The sequence below is a fragment of the Cryptomeria japonica genome, chromosome 10 (assembly GCF_030272615.1).
Source record: "Cryptomeria japonica chromosome 10, Sugi_1.0, whole genome shotgun sequence".
Lineage (NCBI taxonomy): Eukaryota > Viridiplantae > Streptophyta > Pinopsida > Cupressales > Cupressaceae > Cryptomeria > Cryptomeria japonica.
Window position 1 is genome coordinate 620,990,276 of NC_081414.1, and position 14,718 is coordinate 621,004,993.

Here is a 14,718-nt window from a genome sequence, read left to right on the forward strand (position 1 = left end):
AAACAACTTTCATCTATCTTAGCAATCAAACAACTTTTCTCACCAGCATTCAAATGAAAAATGTTACTTTCAGTCTTAGTCCCAGATGCAATCTCTATACCAGAGGCATTCAAGATCTTGCATTTACCATCCTTGAATTGTAGATCAAAACCCTTGTCAACCATTTGTCCAACACTCAAAAGATTATGCTTTAAACCTTCAACATATAAGACATCATTAGTGTTATGCTTATTGTAGACAACTAAAATTGTCTTGTCTAATTAAATAAATATTTTTATTTATTTAATTATTTTAAGCCTAATACTTCTATTAATTGAATAAATCTTTATCTATTTAATTAATTCATTTATCCTCTTCTAGCCTTATTTCTCATTTAAATAAATAATTTTATTTATTTAAATTATCCTTTTTCTAAATTAAATAAATACTTTTATTTATTTAATAGATCCCACTTTTTTCTATTAATTAAATAAATATTTATTTATCTAATTAATTCATTAGCCTTTTCTACCTATGACACATGTCATTCACCTCTTAATTCCTACACTACCTACCCTTTTATTATTTTCTTATTTCTTTTACCTACCCTCTAATCCTAGTCGACCATTTATCTTTTATGCCTCTCAATCTTATCCCTCCATTTTCTTACAGTGTCTCCTATATAAGGAGATGCTTCTCTTATTACCAATCTCCTTGACTAGCATTCGAACTTTCATCTGCGATCAAGCTATCAACCACATTTTCATTCTTCATTGAGCTCTTGTGCACACATAAAATCTAAGAGCAAATATATCAAGCAAGATCAATGGAGATAGGAAGAATGGAGATTCAAAACCTATTGGACGTGTGATGGTATAATCTTTGTGAGTTTGTTGATTTGCATTGTCTTAGATGATATTCATATGTTATGGTGGATCTTTGTTGTTGTTAGGCTAGGGTTTCGTGGTTGAATCTATTTTAGTCTTTCAATATTGTTGTTTCCATTTTTACCATAAAAATTCTTGTCCCTTTTGTATTTAACATCTTGGCTGCATATTTTATGCTTTTGAAGTTACAGATCTGACATTTCTAACAATATTTTGACATTTTCGAGTCTACGCATTTTGGAACTGCATTTTTAATTTTCTGTTGCATCTATGACCTCTGGAATCGCGTCTGCATTGCAAACACTATTTTACATTTTTATATTGTAGAGCCGCGTCTATGTTCTTGAATGGCATTTGTGAAGCTTTTAACCATGTCTGTGTTGCAAATTCGCGTTTGTGTTGTAGGAACACGTCTCTGAGGTTTAAAGTCATGTTTGTGTCGTGAAACAACGTCTGTGTGAGATTTAATCACATCTGTGTTTCGAATTTGCAATTTTGGTTTTTGTTTTAGTTTTTTAGGGCCTTATTTCATCATTTTGATTTCACATTTGGTTTATTCGAGCTAATATCTTGTGATCTAGCTAACAAATTGGTGCAACTTGTTCTTGAAGCAACACATCTTGACGAAGGCCCCCTTTTCACAAAGTCTTTTGGATCTAAAATTTGCCTAACTTGTGTGCTTGCAGGAGGGGTATTATTGCAAAAACTACTAACAAAATCTTAGTTGCAGAATTTCTTTTGAAATTTATTGTGTGCCTTGTTTTCATAGATTACCAAACACTTCAATTGGTGCACTAAAATTGAACCAGTGTCTTTTGTGTCTTGGGCAATAGGCTCTTTGATTTTAATCTTTAGAGGGCCTGCCTCCCGTGTGGTCATTACGACTACTAGTGAGAAGGGAATGACCCAAGTGGTAGCAAGGAAAACCCACATCTTTCGAACCACTATAAATAAATGTATCCATGGTGAAAGTCATGGGTAACATGTGCTGATTAGTTCATACCAACACTATGTCTCCCCATAAACCCGTTTGATCAAATTTATTTGATCAGTAGTAGGGCATAACCCCTACCAATTGAGAGCCTTCTATATTTATAGAGCTAAAAGTGTCGCACGTATGGCCACATGAGCGGATTCCCTTACTAGCACCTTTTTGTTTTAGAAAGCCAAAATCCTTCTAGTTGTTGGGGCAGGAGGTCGAACCTCTAGAGTAGCCCACACACATACGGTTCTTAGTAGAGATGCAAAGTTCACCATGAGGAGTTTTCGTGGGGACTGGTGCTTGGCTGCTGTGGAGAAGTGAGTGCCAAGGGTGGAGCCAATGGAGTCAAGCATCTAAGTATCCGCTTTGAATAACATAGCCTCAGGGGAAACCCCATGTGGGATCAACAACTATTGTCTTGGCCAACCATAGGAATTGTGCTTGCCTTCTTTTAAACATTCAAACATTCAAGATCAAACATCAAAACATTGTGTCTTTTGTGTCTTCAAGTGCTGCAAATTTTTTTAACACCAAACAAAACACTTTCTTTTGAGTCATTTGAGTCCAAACATTTGCAAACATTGAGTCCTCATCAACATTGTGTCCTCTTGTCATGGAAAAATAGTCAAAAATTTAGATTTGGTCACAACAAACAACTTCACAAATTGGAAAAATTGCACTCATATTCTAGAAACGCGTTTGTGTCTAACAGAAACACGTCTGTGTCCTGTAACCGCATCTATGTTATCATAAGAAAAACTTCATTCACAAAATCTTAGAAGCACTTATGTGCAGTGTTTAATCATGTTTATGTTGGGTAACCGTGTCTGTGAAGTATACAGGCATGTCTGTGTTTAGTATTGAAAAAAACTTACAGTCCAGCAAACAAGAGCAATTAGTTTCAGAATTCTTGAGCTTCCTAAGTTATTTCTTCTAATTTTCATCTAGCATTCAACCTATTTTTGGGTCTCGCAAAGTTCATCATTGCTTTATACCTTGCATTGCATTCACATTTGTCTAACTTGAATCAAAAGGTCACTTGCTTGTCCTCATCTTGCTTTGTCAACAAAATACATACAACAACATTTTGATAAGTGGTCCCTCATCAAGGTCTATCACCTTTGGGTCTCATTTGGTCTTATTTATTGTCAAGGTCAACTTACCTCATCAAGAGATCTATCATCTCTTTGGAAGCCACACCTACTCTACTACATACATACTTGGTCTTACACTTTGTACATTGCAAGTACACCTCAGATTCATTTACATTCCATCCAACTCTTGATCTTCCATACTCTTTCCATTTTCATCTAGTCTCACACATCTTGGTCAAGACCTAGTTCATGTTTGAAACCTGTTCCCAAAAATCTAGGAGAGAAGCTAAAGAGGCTTAAGAGTCTGCAAACATGAGTGGATATGAGTATGACAATGATATCTTTTTTAATTCTAATCATATCACATTACCTAACATGGACATCTATAGAAACATTTAGAATATTGAGAACATAGATGATACAAACAATAATGATGCACAAAATGACAATGTTGACAACATTTCAGTACACTCAGTAGAAGTGAAAGAAACTATCATGGATCCCCATTTTAATAGATTGGTTGAAGAGATCATGAGAAGAGACAGACAATATTTCCTACAAGTGATGGCACAAAGTGGAACCAAGATACCTCGTGATTTTGACATGTCCCAAATAATAGAAAATAGACCTACTCAAGAAAATCAAGTCAACATGGATCAAAGGAGACCCAATAGTGGTGGTACGAAAGAGCATGTCATGCTTGAGTCACCATCATCCTTGTTTTAAAAACCTGAGATTCCAAATACACATGGTCAAGCTTATGATACTCATGAAAGAATATCTCATGAACAATTTTGTTTATGTAGACCCTCATGGAGATCTTATGTAGATAAATATACCCAACTGCATACCAATACTAAGGACCCAAGTCAAAACCAATTGGATATTCAGAGACATGCTCAAAATTTGGACACAAGAAAACCCCATGTCAAATTTGGGGGCACTACACAAGAACAAACTCATGACATGCCTATAGAATATGATATGCATGGACAAAGCAGATATTCCATTCCTCATTATGACTCTATACCAAGTGGTCCCTATACATAGTATCATTATAGACCTCCTCCATATGAATATTTTTATGATCAATACCATCCATATATGCAGTATCTTCCTCCTCCACCCGGTGACTCAAGTGTGGGATATGGTCCAAGAAATTGATCTCCACCCAAAAACAATTTGGAACAATAGATAAAGGCCTTACAAAAGAAAATAGAGGACATCAATACACCAAAACCAACTTATATAACAAGAGATATATGTCCCTATCCATTTGATAGAAGCATTCCAATGCCTCATTTCCCTACACATTTCATGACACCTAAGTTTGATAAGTATAGAGGAAAAGGAGACCCTAAGGTACATATAAGACAGTTAGTTACAACTTGCATTGAGGTAGCAGCAGAAGAAACATATTTGATGAGATTGTTCTGACAAAGCTTAGGTGATCAAGCTATGGAATGGTTCTCCCAACTTCCACCTGGAATTAAATCATGGGGTGATCTAGCAGAAGATTTCATCCAACATTTCTCATACAACATAGAGATAGACATATCAGTTACCACTTTGTGCAACATCAAGCAAAAGGATGGAGTCTTTTTCATCATTCTTACAAAGATGGAGGAATTTAGCTAGTAGATTTTCTTGTGAAATTCCACAAAAACAAATGGTAGAGATGTTTACAAAGAATGTCAATAGATACATTGGTTATGAATTAAGGAAAGCTTGTTTGTCCACTTTCAAGGACATCATTGAGAAAGGCTTAGCAATAGAGAAGGTCTAAATTGAGGAAGGATTCATTAAGATATTCAAGGAAAACAAAGAAGACTTTAAAGGAAAAGACAAGCCACTATTTTGGAACAAGAACAATAACATAGTAAATGATGGCGTTGTTGATGCTAAGACAATGAGACCAAAAATCATTTTCTGGATCAGGCTCTACAAACAACCAAGTGAATACTCAAGCAACTTCAAAACCACGAAGGAAATACACCCCATTGGGAGAACCACTTGAATTAGCTTTCAAGAAGCTAGTGGCAAACAAGATAATAACAATTCCATACAATCCTCCATATGAACCAAAGGTCAAACCAAATTGGTGGAATGATGATGAGTATTGCGAATATCACAAGAGAAAGAGACATAAAACAAGAAATTGCCATCGGTTGAAGAACATTATATAGGATCTTATTGAAAGAGGTGACATTGAGATCGAAGAACATTCATCCAATCAAGAACATGAGATGTTTAAGGAACCATTCCCTAAACATGACAAGGGAAAATCCAAAGCCACAGATGAGAAAGCCAACTATACAAAAGCATCCTATAACTATGATTCAATTATGTCTCTACCATTATCATAAAGGACAAAATGCCTGAAAATTCTACCCAAAGTTGTCCTAAAGGGAATTGGACCTTCTTCTAAATCTACCTCCAAATGTAATGTCACAACTTGATGAGGTAAAGTCACCCTGCAAGGTGCTCTAGCTAAAACCACCACTTCCTCAGTAACCAAACCTAAGTACAATCTGGTAGAATAGTTAGGGAAGACGCCCATGCTTATCTCCATTCTTGAGCTTTTACATGTATCCCCCACACATAAAGCCATCCTTGATAAAACTTTGAGAGAAACTTATGTCCCCACTGATCGAATGTGGGCCAGTTTCAAGCCATGGTGGGATACATATCCATTCTATATTCTATTACATTCATCGAAGCTGACGACACCTCTGTAAGCCAACCACATAATGCACCTTTACACATTGAAGCCTTCCTACACAAACATCAAATAAAATGAGTTTTGATAGATGGAGGAGCTGGTCCCAATATATGTACTTTGAACACAATAATACAATTGGGATATTCAGATAACATTGTGAATGCTACAAATAAAATTATCATCAAGGCCTATGATGATGAAGAGAGTTCATCCAAAGGCACAGTCACCTTACCTCTTAGAGTAGGGTAGGTTACAAAGGATGTGGTTTGTCAAGTCCTAGACCTCAATCTCACATACAACATATTGCTAGGACGTCCATGGATTCATGAGATGAGAGTATTCCCATATACATATCATCAATGCATTAAGTTTCATCATAATGGAGTTGAAGTAACAATTAATGGCGATCCCAATCCATTTATATACTGCAATAATTTGAGGCCAAAACATGAGACAATAATTCCAATTAATAGAGAAGCTATCCCATCTTCTTCATATATTGACCCTGAATCATTAAAACCTTCAACATCAAAGCAAGGTGAGCGTAAAAGGAAATATCAGGACAAAGGCATGGGTGAATACACTCTAAATCAAACCATGTGCTTGCAACAAGTTATGAGCTCACCAAAAGAATATGGATGACCACATCCTTCTAAATGGGTATCTATCATTACACTGAAGTGGGATCCTACTATATTCCAAAAGTGGGGTGAAATAGAAGAAGAAGACTTATACAAAATGCTTTACAAAGACCCTAAAGATGATACTATTGGCATTTTGAGTTTGTTGGTATTTTGCATAGAGATTGCATTAATGATATGTTGTCATTGATGTCAATTGAACTGGTAATGGTATTTATGTTATTGCTGATATTGTTGTTTTTGATATTGGCTAGTAACCGGTAAGGAGAGCTTTGTGGAAGATGTTGTAAACCTATATGTTAAGTTTGTGAGATAAACCAGTGTAAAGGTGTAAAGGGTTAAACCTTTCTATGTAATGTAACTGGTAAACCCTATCAGTTGTTAAACCCTAACCGATCAAGTTTGTTGGTTTATTATCTAATCAGTAGTAATGATGAAGACACGTGTGATCATTGAATGAGGATATGTTCAAATTGTTTTGGCATGTTTGTTATTGTCTAGGGAAGGAGCAAAGTGGATTGCATTTAATGCATAATGTGTGATGAACTACAAAGTCCTATGAAGCAGTGATCATGGAGTGGTTGCAATTTTCTTGAAGAATGTGAAGAGATTGTCATGATTTCTAACAGTCAAGATTGTACCGACTTGTTTGTAATCTTGATGATGAGAATTAGGTTTTTGTTGTGTTACCGACCTAATTGATTTCTATTTAAGGTCGATGCAGTTGTTTGTAAGAAGTTGTTGGCAAGATTGGTAGAAAACCCATTGAGTGTGTAGTTGCCCAACCAGTGAATGGATCTGCACTTTGAGTGAAGGCAAATTGAAGCATAGAAGGACATGATCAAGAAAATGTAGTGCTACTCAGACAGATCAAGAAAACCTGTTGTTTTCTAACAATTACGGTAGAAATAAAATCCCTTAATTGGGTAAGCTCTAACAAGCTTGGTTACTCATTAAATCCTCTAACAAGGTGGTCCATTAGCTTGGATTCTTAAATCCTCTAGCGAGGTTACTCCTAACAAGGTATTGTGCTTTTAATCAAGGCCTATTTGTAAATCCCTTAACTGGGTGATTCCTAACTGGAATTAGTTCTTAACAGGACTTATTGTAAAGCTTTAACAGGCTTGGCTCCTAACATGGCAAACTTTAGAAGAGTTCAGATAGCTATCCTTGTGAGTCTCATCTCACCGTGGTTTTTACGTATTTGGGTTTTCCTCGTATAAACATTTGTGTCAAGTGGTGAATGCTTTTGTGGGTGTGATCTTATTTGTTGATTTGGTTAATTTTTGATAAGGCATGTTAAGTAGAAGCATTAAGAGATGAATATGTTGAGTTATGATTAAGCATTGTTGATGTTCATAAGATTGAAGTTGTTTACTGTTAAAGTTGTCATAATAGTTAAACTAGTTGATGTCAAGTATTTTTATGAATATTGATCTTGACTAAGATATGTTTACTTTGTTTGATTGAGTTTGAGTTTGGGAACTTTGTATCAGTTTTTCAATATACTGATTCACCCCCCCTCTCAGTATTCTACCAAATGCTTATTCTTTCATCATACCATCAGATACACAAGATCACATCAAGATACCTTGTGAAAAATATGGCAAAGGATTCAAGATACTACAAAAGTTTGGGTATGATGGTAAAAGTCCTCTTGGCTTAAGAAAAGAAGGTATCACTCAACCTTTGCAACCATAATTGACATTTAAAAATCAATGCTCAAAAGGGCTTAGTTTCATATCTTCTAGGGTAAACACTCGCAAATCATAAGAAGCATTGAAAATCATGATTTTGAATGATCAACAAGAGAAACGCTATTCCACCAACTCTAATGAATGGGAATGGGGTTCGAACAAATCCACCAATGATTATGAACTCACAGAGACATTCAGAGAACCAGGTGAACCCATAGAATAAGAGGAATTTGATAGAAAATACAAAGTTGGTCAAGAAACAACCCCTGAGGATCCGACACAGTATTTGTTTTTAAGTTCTAGGTCGAAATCATGAAGAATGAGGACACCCATTCCAAAATGTGCTTTTAGTGATGACAATTTGAACTTGTTCACGATTGAGACAGATGAGGAGAGTGTCAGTGATGACCTCGGCAATTACCTTGACATACCTGAATATAACTATATCTTCACCCTTACTCCCGCTGACTTTGAAAACATTGAAGGCCTTCCCCTTATTCACCATCAACTTATTGACTGGGACCATGAAGGACCTATACAATTTGACACATTCCAAAATGATGAGGCCTTCATCGACTATTTAGGCATTAGGATGATCTTGCGCTTGGGGACCAAAAGGCAGGATACACTATAGAACTCAACAGCGTGGCATATTTTGGTGAGGGTGTTGGGCCTTCCAGTCACAAAAATGTAAAAATAAAAACAAATCATGGGTTTTATGGTGAAAACCACATTGTGGCACTATCTAACCCCAAAAAAGTAAAAAGAAAGGACATATTTGAGGGTGAAAAAATATCTGAGGCCCCTGAACATGGAAGGATCAACATTCTCTTAGCATCATACAAAGAAAACTCATCCATGTTAGTAGATGAGACAATCAAAACAAACATCGGTACAAAAGAGATTCCACATAACATATTCCTGGCACAATCTACGACAAGGAGGGAAAGACCAAAGTTCATAAGTTTCTTCACATAGTGACAAAACAATTTTGCATGGTTAATGCTGATATGCCTGGATTGGATCCAAATTTAGTAATGCATCATTTGACGGTTAAACTAGGAGCAAAGCAAGTGAAACAGAAACTAAGAAAGATGCATCCACAAGTAGCATTATTAGTAAAGGAGAAGCTTGAAAAATTGTTGGATGTCACAATCATACAACCAATTGATTATCCTAAATGGATATCCAATTTAGTACCAGTCAGTAAGCTAGATCACAGCATCAGAATATGTACAGATTTCAGAGACATCAACAAATCTTGTCCTAAGGATGACTTTCCATTGCCAAACATCGACCTGATCATAGATCTCACAGCAGGTCATGCAATGTTATATTTGATGGATAGATTCTTTGGCTACAATCAAATAAAAATTATATCTGAGGACTAGCACAAAACAAGATTTACTTGTCCCTAGAGAACTTCCTACTCGAATGTCATACCCTTTGGGCTAAAGAATGCAGGCGCTACATACCAACGAGCCATGACTACTATCTTTCATGATCTTATGCATGTAACTATAGAAGATTATATTGATGACCTCTTGGGAAAATAATTAGACAGAGACACACATTTGGACATCCTTTCAATCATTTTTGATCAATTGGAAAAATACAAGGTGAGACTAAATCCCAAGAAATGTGTCTTTGGAGTAACCGCTGGGAAGCTCCTTGGATACATTGTTTCAAAAAGAGGAATTGAAGTCGATCCTAAAAAAGTCAAAGTGATATTAGACATGCCACCACCAAAAAATATCATTCAACTTTGATATTTACAAGGAAGCCTCCAGTCCATACGAAGATTCATAGTACAACCTGCGGATGAATGTCATCCTTTTTAGCACGTGCTACACAAAAACATCAAATTCAAATGGGATGATAACTGTCAACAGGGTTTTCAGATACTCAAAGATTATCTTTTGAATCCACTAGTCTTGATGCCACCGGTCCTAGAACAACCCCTGTTACTCTACATATCAGCTACCAATAGCACTGGGGGCACTCTTGGCGCAACAAGATGTTGAAGGCAAAGAAAATGTAGTATATTACATCAATTTTACTCTGGTCAGCTATGAGCTAAACTACACACCAGTTGAGCCTGTGTATCTTGTTGTGGTTTTTGCTTCACAAAAATTACGACATTACATGCTAACTCATAAAACTAAGCTAGTCAGAAGGATCGATCCATTGAAGTATCTTCTCACTAAGGCAACACTTACTAGCAGACTAGACAAATGGGTGATGATCTTGAGTGAACTCGACATTGAATATGTGGAAAAAAAAGAAATAATGGGATAAGCTATTGTAGATTAGTTAGCAGATGCACCCATGATAGATGATGCTCCTCTAATTTCAAAATTTCTAGATGAATCCATCTTGGAAGTATCACACACAAAGCCTTGGCAATTGTACTTTGACAGCTCATACACATAGCATGGTGCAGGGGCTAGAATCCTCTTTACCACACCTCAAGGGGATTCCATTCAAAAATCATACTAATTGTCATTTCCTTGTACTAATAACATAGAAGAATATGAGGCATTAACAACTGGATTACGAATTGCAGTTCAGTGGAATATCTAGGAATTTCATGTTTTTGGGGACTCTCAACTTGTAATTCATCAAGCAACCGATGACTACCAAACAAAGGATGAAAAAATTAATGCCTTACAAGAAAATGGTAGATGACTTCAAGCAATATTTCACAAAGATAACCTTTGAGTAGATACCAAGAGAGCAAAATCGAGCTATAGATGCCATGGCTACTATTGCCTCACTGATTAATCTACCGCAAAATGAAGCCCGCTATGAGTTCTTGGTGGATAACCTTTTCGTTCCCTCATATGAGATCACTCCTACTAAGATGATATGTGTCATTGGTCTTGATTCCCAATTATATGGTTCCATTTTTACATACCTTCATAACAACACCCTTCCCCCTGACTTATCCAACAACCAACATTGTACTTTCATTTGTCTATCTTCCTGATATGTCATTTTAGCCGATATCCTATACCATCGAGGTCTAGATGGCACTCTCCTTAGATGTTTAGAAAGGGATGAAGCTCAGATTGCATTATGCAAAGTTCATGAAGGTATCTGTGGTCCACATTCTAGTGGTCCTACCTTAGCCAAGAAACTCATCAGGATTGGATATTACTAGCCCAATATGGAAAAAGATTCATATCAGTTTGTCAAGAAATGTAAGCAATGCCAAATTCATAGTGTTGGAATTTTGGTATGATTTTGTCATTGATGTCAACACCTACTAACACACCTACTTTGGAGATCCAGCAACATTCACCGACAATCAGTAAAATGCTCAAACAATCACCGGTTATGGTTAACCGGCAGGATATAATGTTCACCGATACCTGCATTGACATGGAGGACACTTGGTAATGTCGAAGACATCATGTGGACACTTTTCCTTGAAGTAATATCATTGGTATATTCTTATTTGCATATTTTATTTTACCGGCAAATAGGTCCAGGTTATCTAGGGTTACACCGACAGGTTTATCTTTTCCAGATCAGCATGGCACGCTATGGAGATGATTTATTATTGTTGTACATGCATTAAGCTAACATGTTCAATCGGTTATTACATCGAATATTGTATTATTTGTAAAATGTTTTATTGTAATATCTTGTAGAGCTAACCTACTAAAATTAGTCTTAGGGTATGGTATAAATGTAAGATCTTATTTGTAAGATCAAGTGTGGAATGCGAAAAAGATTTAAGGAAGGGTATATGCGAGATCAAGCAGAGATATACACGAAGACAATATTTGAAAGTGAAGTTAGGTTTTTGGAAAAGCATATCAGCATTACACCGGTACTGAATCTAGCATATGAAGATGCTATTTTGTGTAGTACATTCTCATTGGATTTAACCATCCAACTGTAGTCAGTGTGACTCCCATTTGTGTTTGAGCAGTGAGCTCTAGGCTGTTGGCCTTTCTACATGTGCAGACCCCTCTTTGTACACTTACTGTCTACAGTAGTATCATCTGATTGTGGGTAAGGTTTCTCACTGTGGTTTTTCCCCTTACAGGGTTTTCACGTACAAATATTTGTGTCATGTGTTGTGGTTGACTTTGTGCTTATGTTTCATGCATTAATTCTTACTGGTACAACATTCCCTGTTAACATTGTTTACCGGCACAATTAACTGTCTTACCAGTATTAAGCAATAAGTTGGTCAATAAGATTTTGGTTTGAATTTATTAGACAATTGATTCACCCCCCCTCTCAGTTGTCCCCGGGACCTACAATTGGTATCAGAGCCTAGTCCTCTTTTTGTAGAAGTTTAACAACTTGAGGAGATCCAATGTCTACTAATTATTTCAGGAAGGATAGTCCTAAACTTGATGGAACCAACTATGGAATATGGAAAATCAAAATGGAGACACATCTAAATTGCATTGGTAAAGACATCTGGGAAGTTACTAAGAATGGTTATACTGTTGTCGTAGTTGGTCAGCCTACTCCTATTACTTTAGGTAAAGATGAAGAAAATGATTGCAAAGCAAGAGAAGCACTTTTGAGTGCATTATCATATCAACAAATCATGGGATTATCAGATAGATCTACTACAAAAGCTATTTGGGATCATTTGGAAACACTGAATGAAGGGGATTCCACAGTCAAAATTGCAAAACTTGAAAGCTTCCGAGTCAGGTATGAACATCTGAAAATGGAAGAAGATGAAAGAATTTCTGCCTTTATGGAAAGAGTAAATGAAATTGTTTTAGGTATCAAATGTTGTGGAGGAACCTTGAGTGAAGATGAGATTGTTTCAAAAATCTTGAGAGGTTTACCACCGGCATATAAAATGAAGGTTACTGCTATTAATGAGCTGAGAACAATGCCTAATACAGTAGTAACTAGGGATACATTGATTGGAAAACTTTTAGCTTTTGAAATAGAGGAATTTGGTCCTGTTGCTATAAAAACTAATTTGGCCTTCAAAGCATCAACATCATCTGCTCCATCTTTTGACAAATCAGACTGGAAAGCCTTTTATGCAAGAGAACTTGAAGAAACCAGGAAGGAGAATGAAGAGCTTGAAGAACTTGAAGCACTATTTGCAAGAAAAATGCCAAAAGGTCCCATTGGAAGTAAGTATGAAGGTAAGGCACCCTTTAAATGTTTCAATTGCAATAATATTGGTCATATGGCTTCAAGATGCCCTGATAGACATGCTAGACTAAGAGAAGAATCTAGAAGGACATACAAACCTAATCCTAAATATCAAAGATACAGATTTAAGAAAAACAAAGATAAATCCTGTTACATTGTTGATGAAGGCGTGACTGATGATTCTGATGAGGATCCAATAGACAATGGATGGGTCTTTGTTTCTATAATAGAAGATCAACCGGTACCTATTGCTCCACCAGTAGAACAAGCCCTAGCAGCTAAAGTTGAATCAAAGGATGAATGGCTTACTGACTCAGGATGCTCACATCACATGACTAGAGACAAAGGCAAATTCTTGAACTTTCAAGAATACAATGGAGGTTTAGTAAGATTCAGAGATGACAAAGCTTGTTCAATCAAAGGTAAGGGTTCAATATCTCTTGATGGTAAGCATAACACTGACAATGTTTACTATGTTGAAGGATTAAAACATAATCTTTTAAGTGTTGGTCAATTAGTTGAGAAAGGTTTTCAGTTACAATTTAAAAATGGAAAATGCAAAATCATGAATAGAACTGGTTTGGAAATTGCAACCGGTAATTAGATTAGAAGTAATATCTTTCATTTGAATAATAGTGAAAAAGAATTCTTAATTGCTCATATAGATGAAAGTTGACTATGGCATAAAAGACTATGTCATGTAAATTTTGATTGCATGGTAAAAATAAGTACTTCTAAGGCAGTTAGAGATCTACCTAAAATTGTGAAACCTCATAATACAATTTGCAAGGAAAGTCAATTTGGAAAATAGGTTAGAGCTAGTTTCAAAAGTATTCCAAAAAAATCCAATAATGCTCTTGGTTTAATTCACATTAATTTATGTGGTCCGGCTAGATCTAAAAGCTTACAAGGTGATAGATATTTCATGCTAATTATTGATGATTATTCTAGAATGTGTTGGGTTATTTTTCTCAGAGAAAAGTCAGAAGCACTTGGGAAGTTCAAACTATTCAAAGCAATGGTTGAAAATGAAACCGGTAAGAAAATTAAATGTTTAAGATCAGATCAAGGAGGAGAATTCACATCTAGAGATTTTAATACATTCTGTGAAGTGAATGGAATCAAAAGACAGTTATCAGCACCTCGGACACCACAACAGAATGGAGTTGTTGAACGGAAAAACATAACTATTTTGGATGCAACAAGAAGTATGTTATCAGAAGCAAAACTACCACATGTGTACTGGAGAGAGGCAGTAAGCACTACTGTCTATACATTCAACAAAGTTCACATCAAAGGTGAAACCGGTAAAACCCCTCATGAACTATGGTTTGGTAATACTCCTACTCTTAAGTATTTCAGAATTTTTGGAAGTAAATGCTATATTAGAAGAGATGAGTATATTGGCAAGTTTGATCCTAGAAGTGATGAAGGAATATTTCTTGGCTATTCATCTAAGAGTAAAGCTTATAGATATTTTAATAAAAGATTACGGAAAATTGTTGAGAGTACAAATGTAAAGATTGATGAACAATTCAGAGAAACTTCAAGGTATATAGACTCTGAACTGG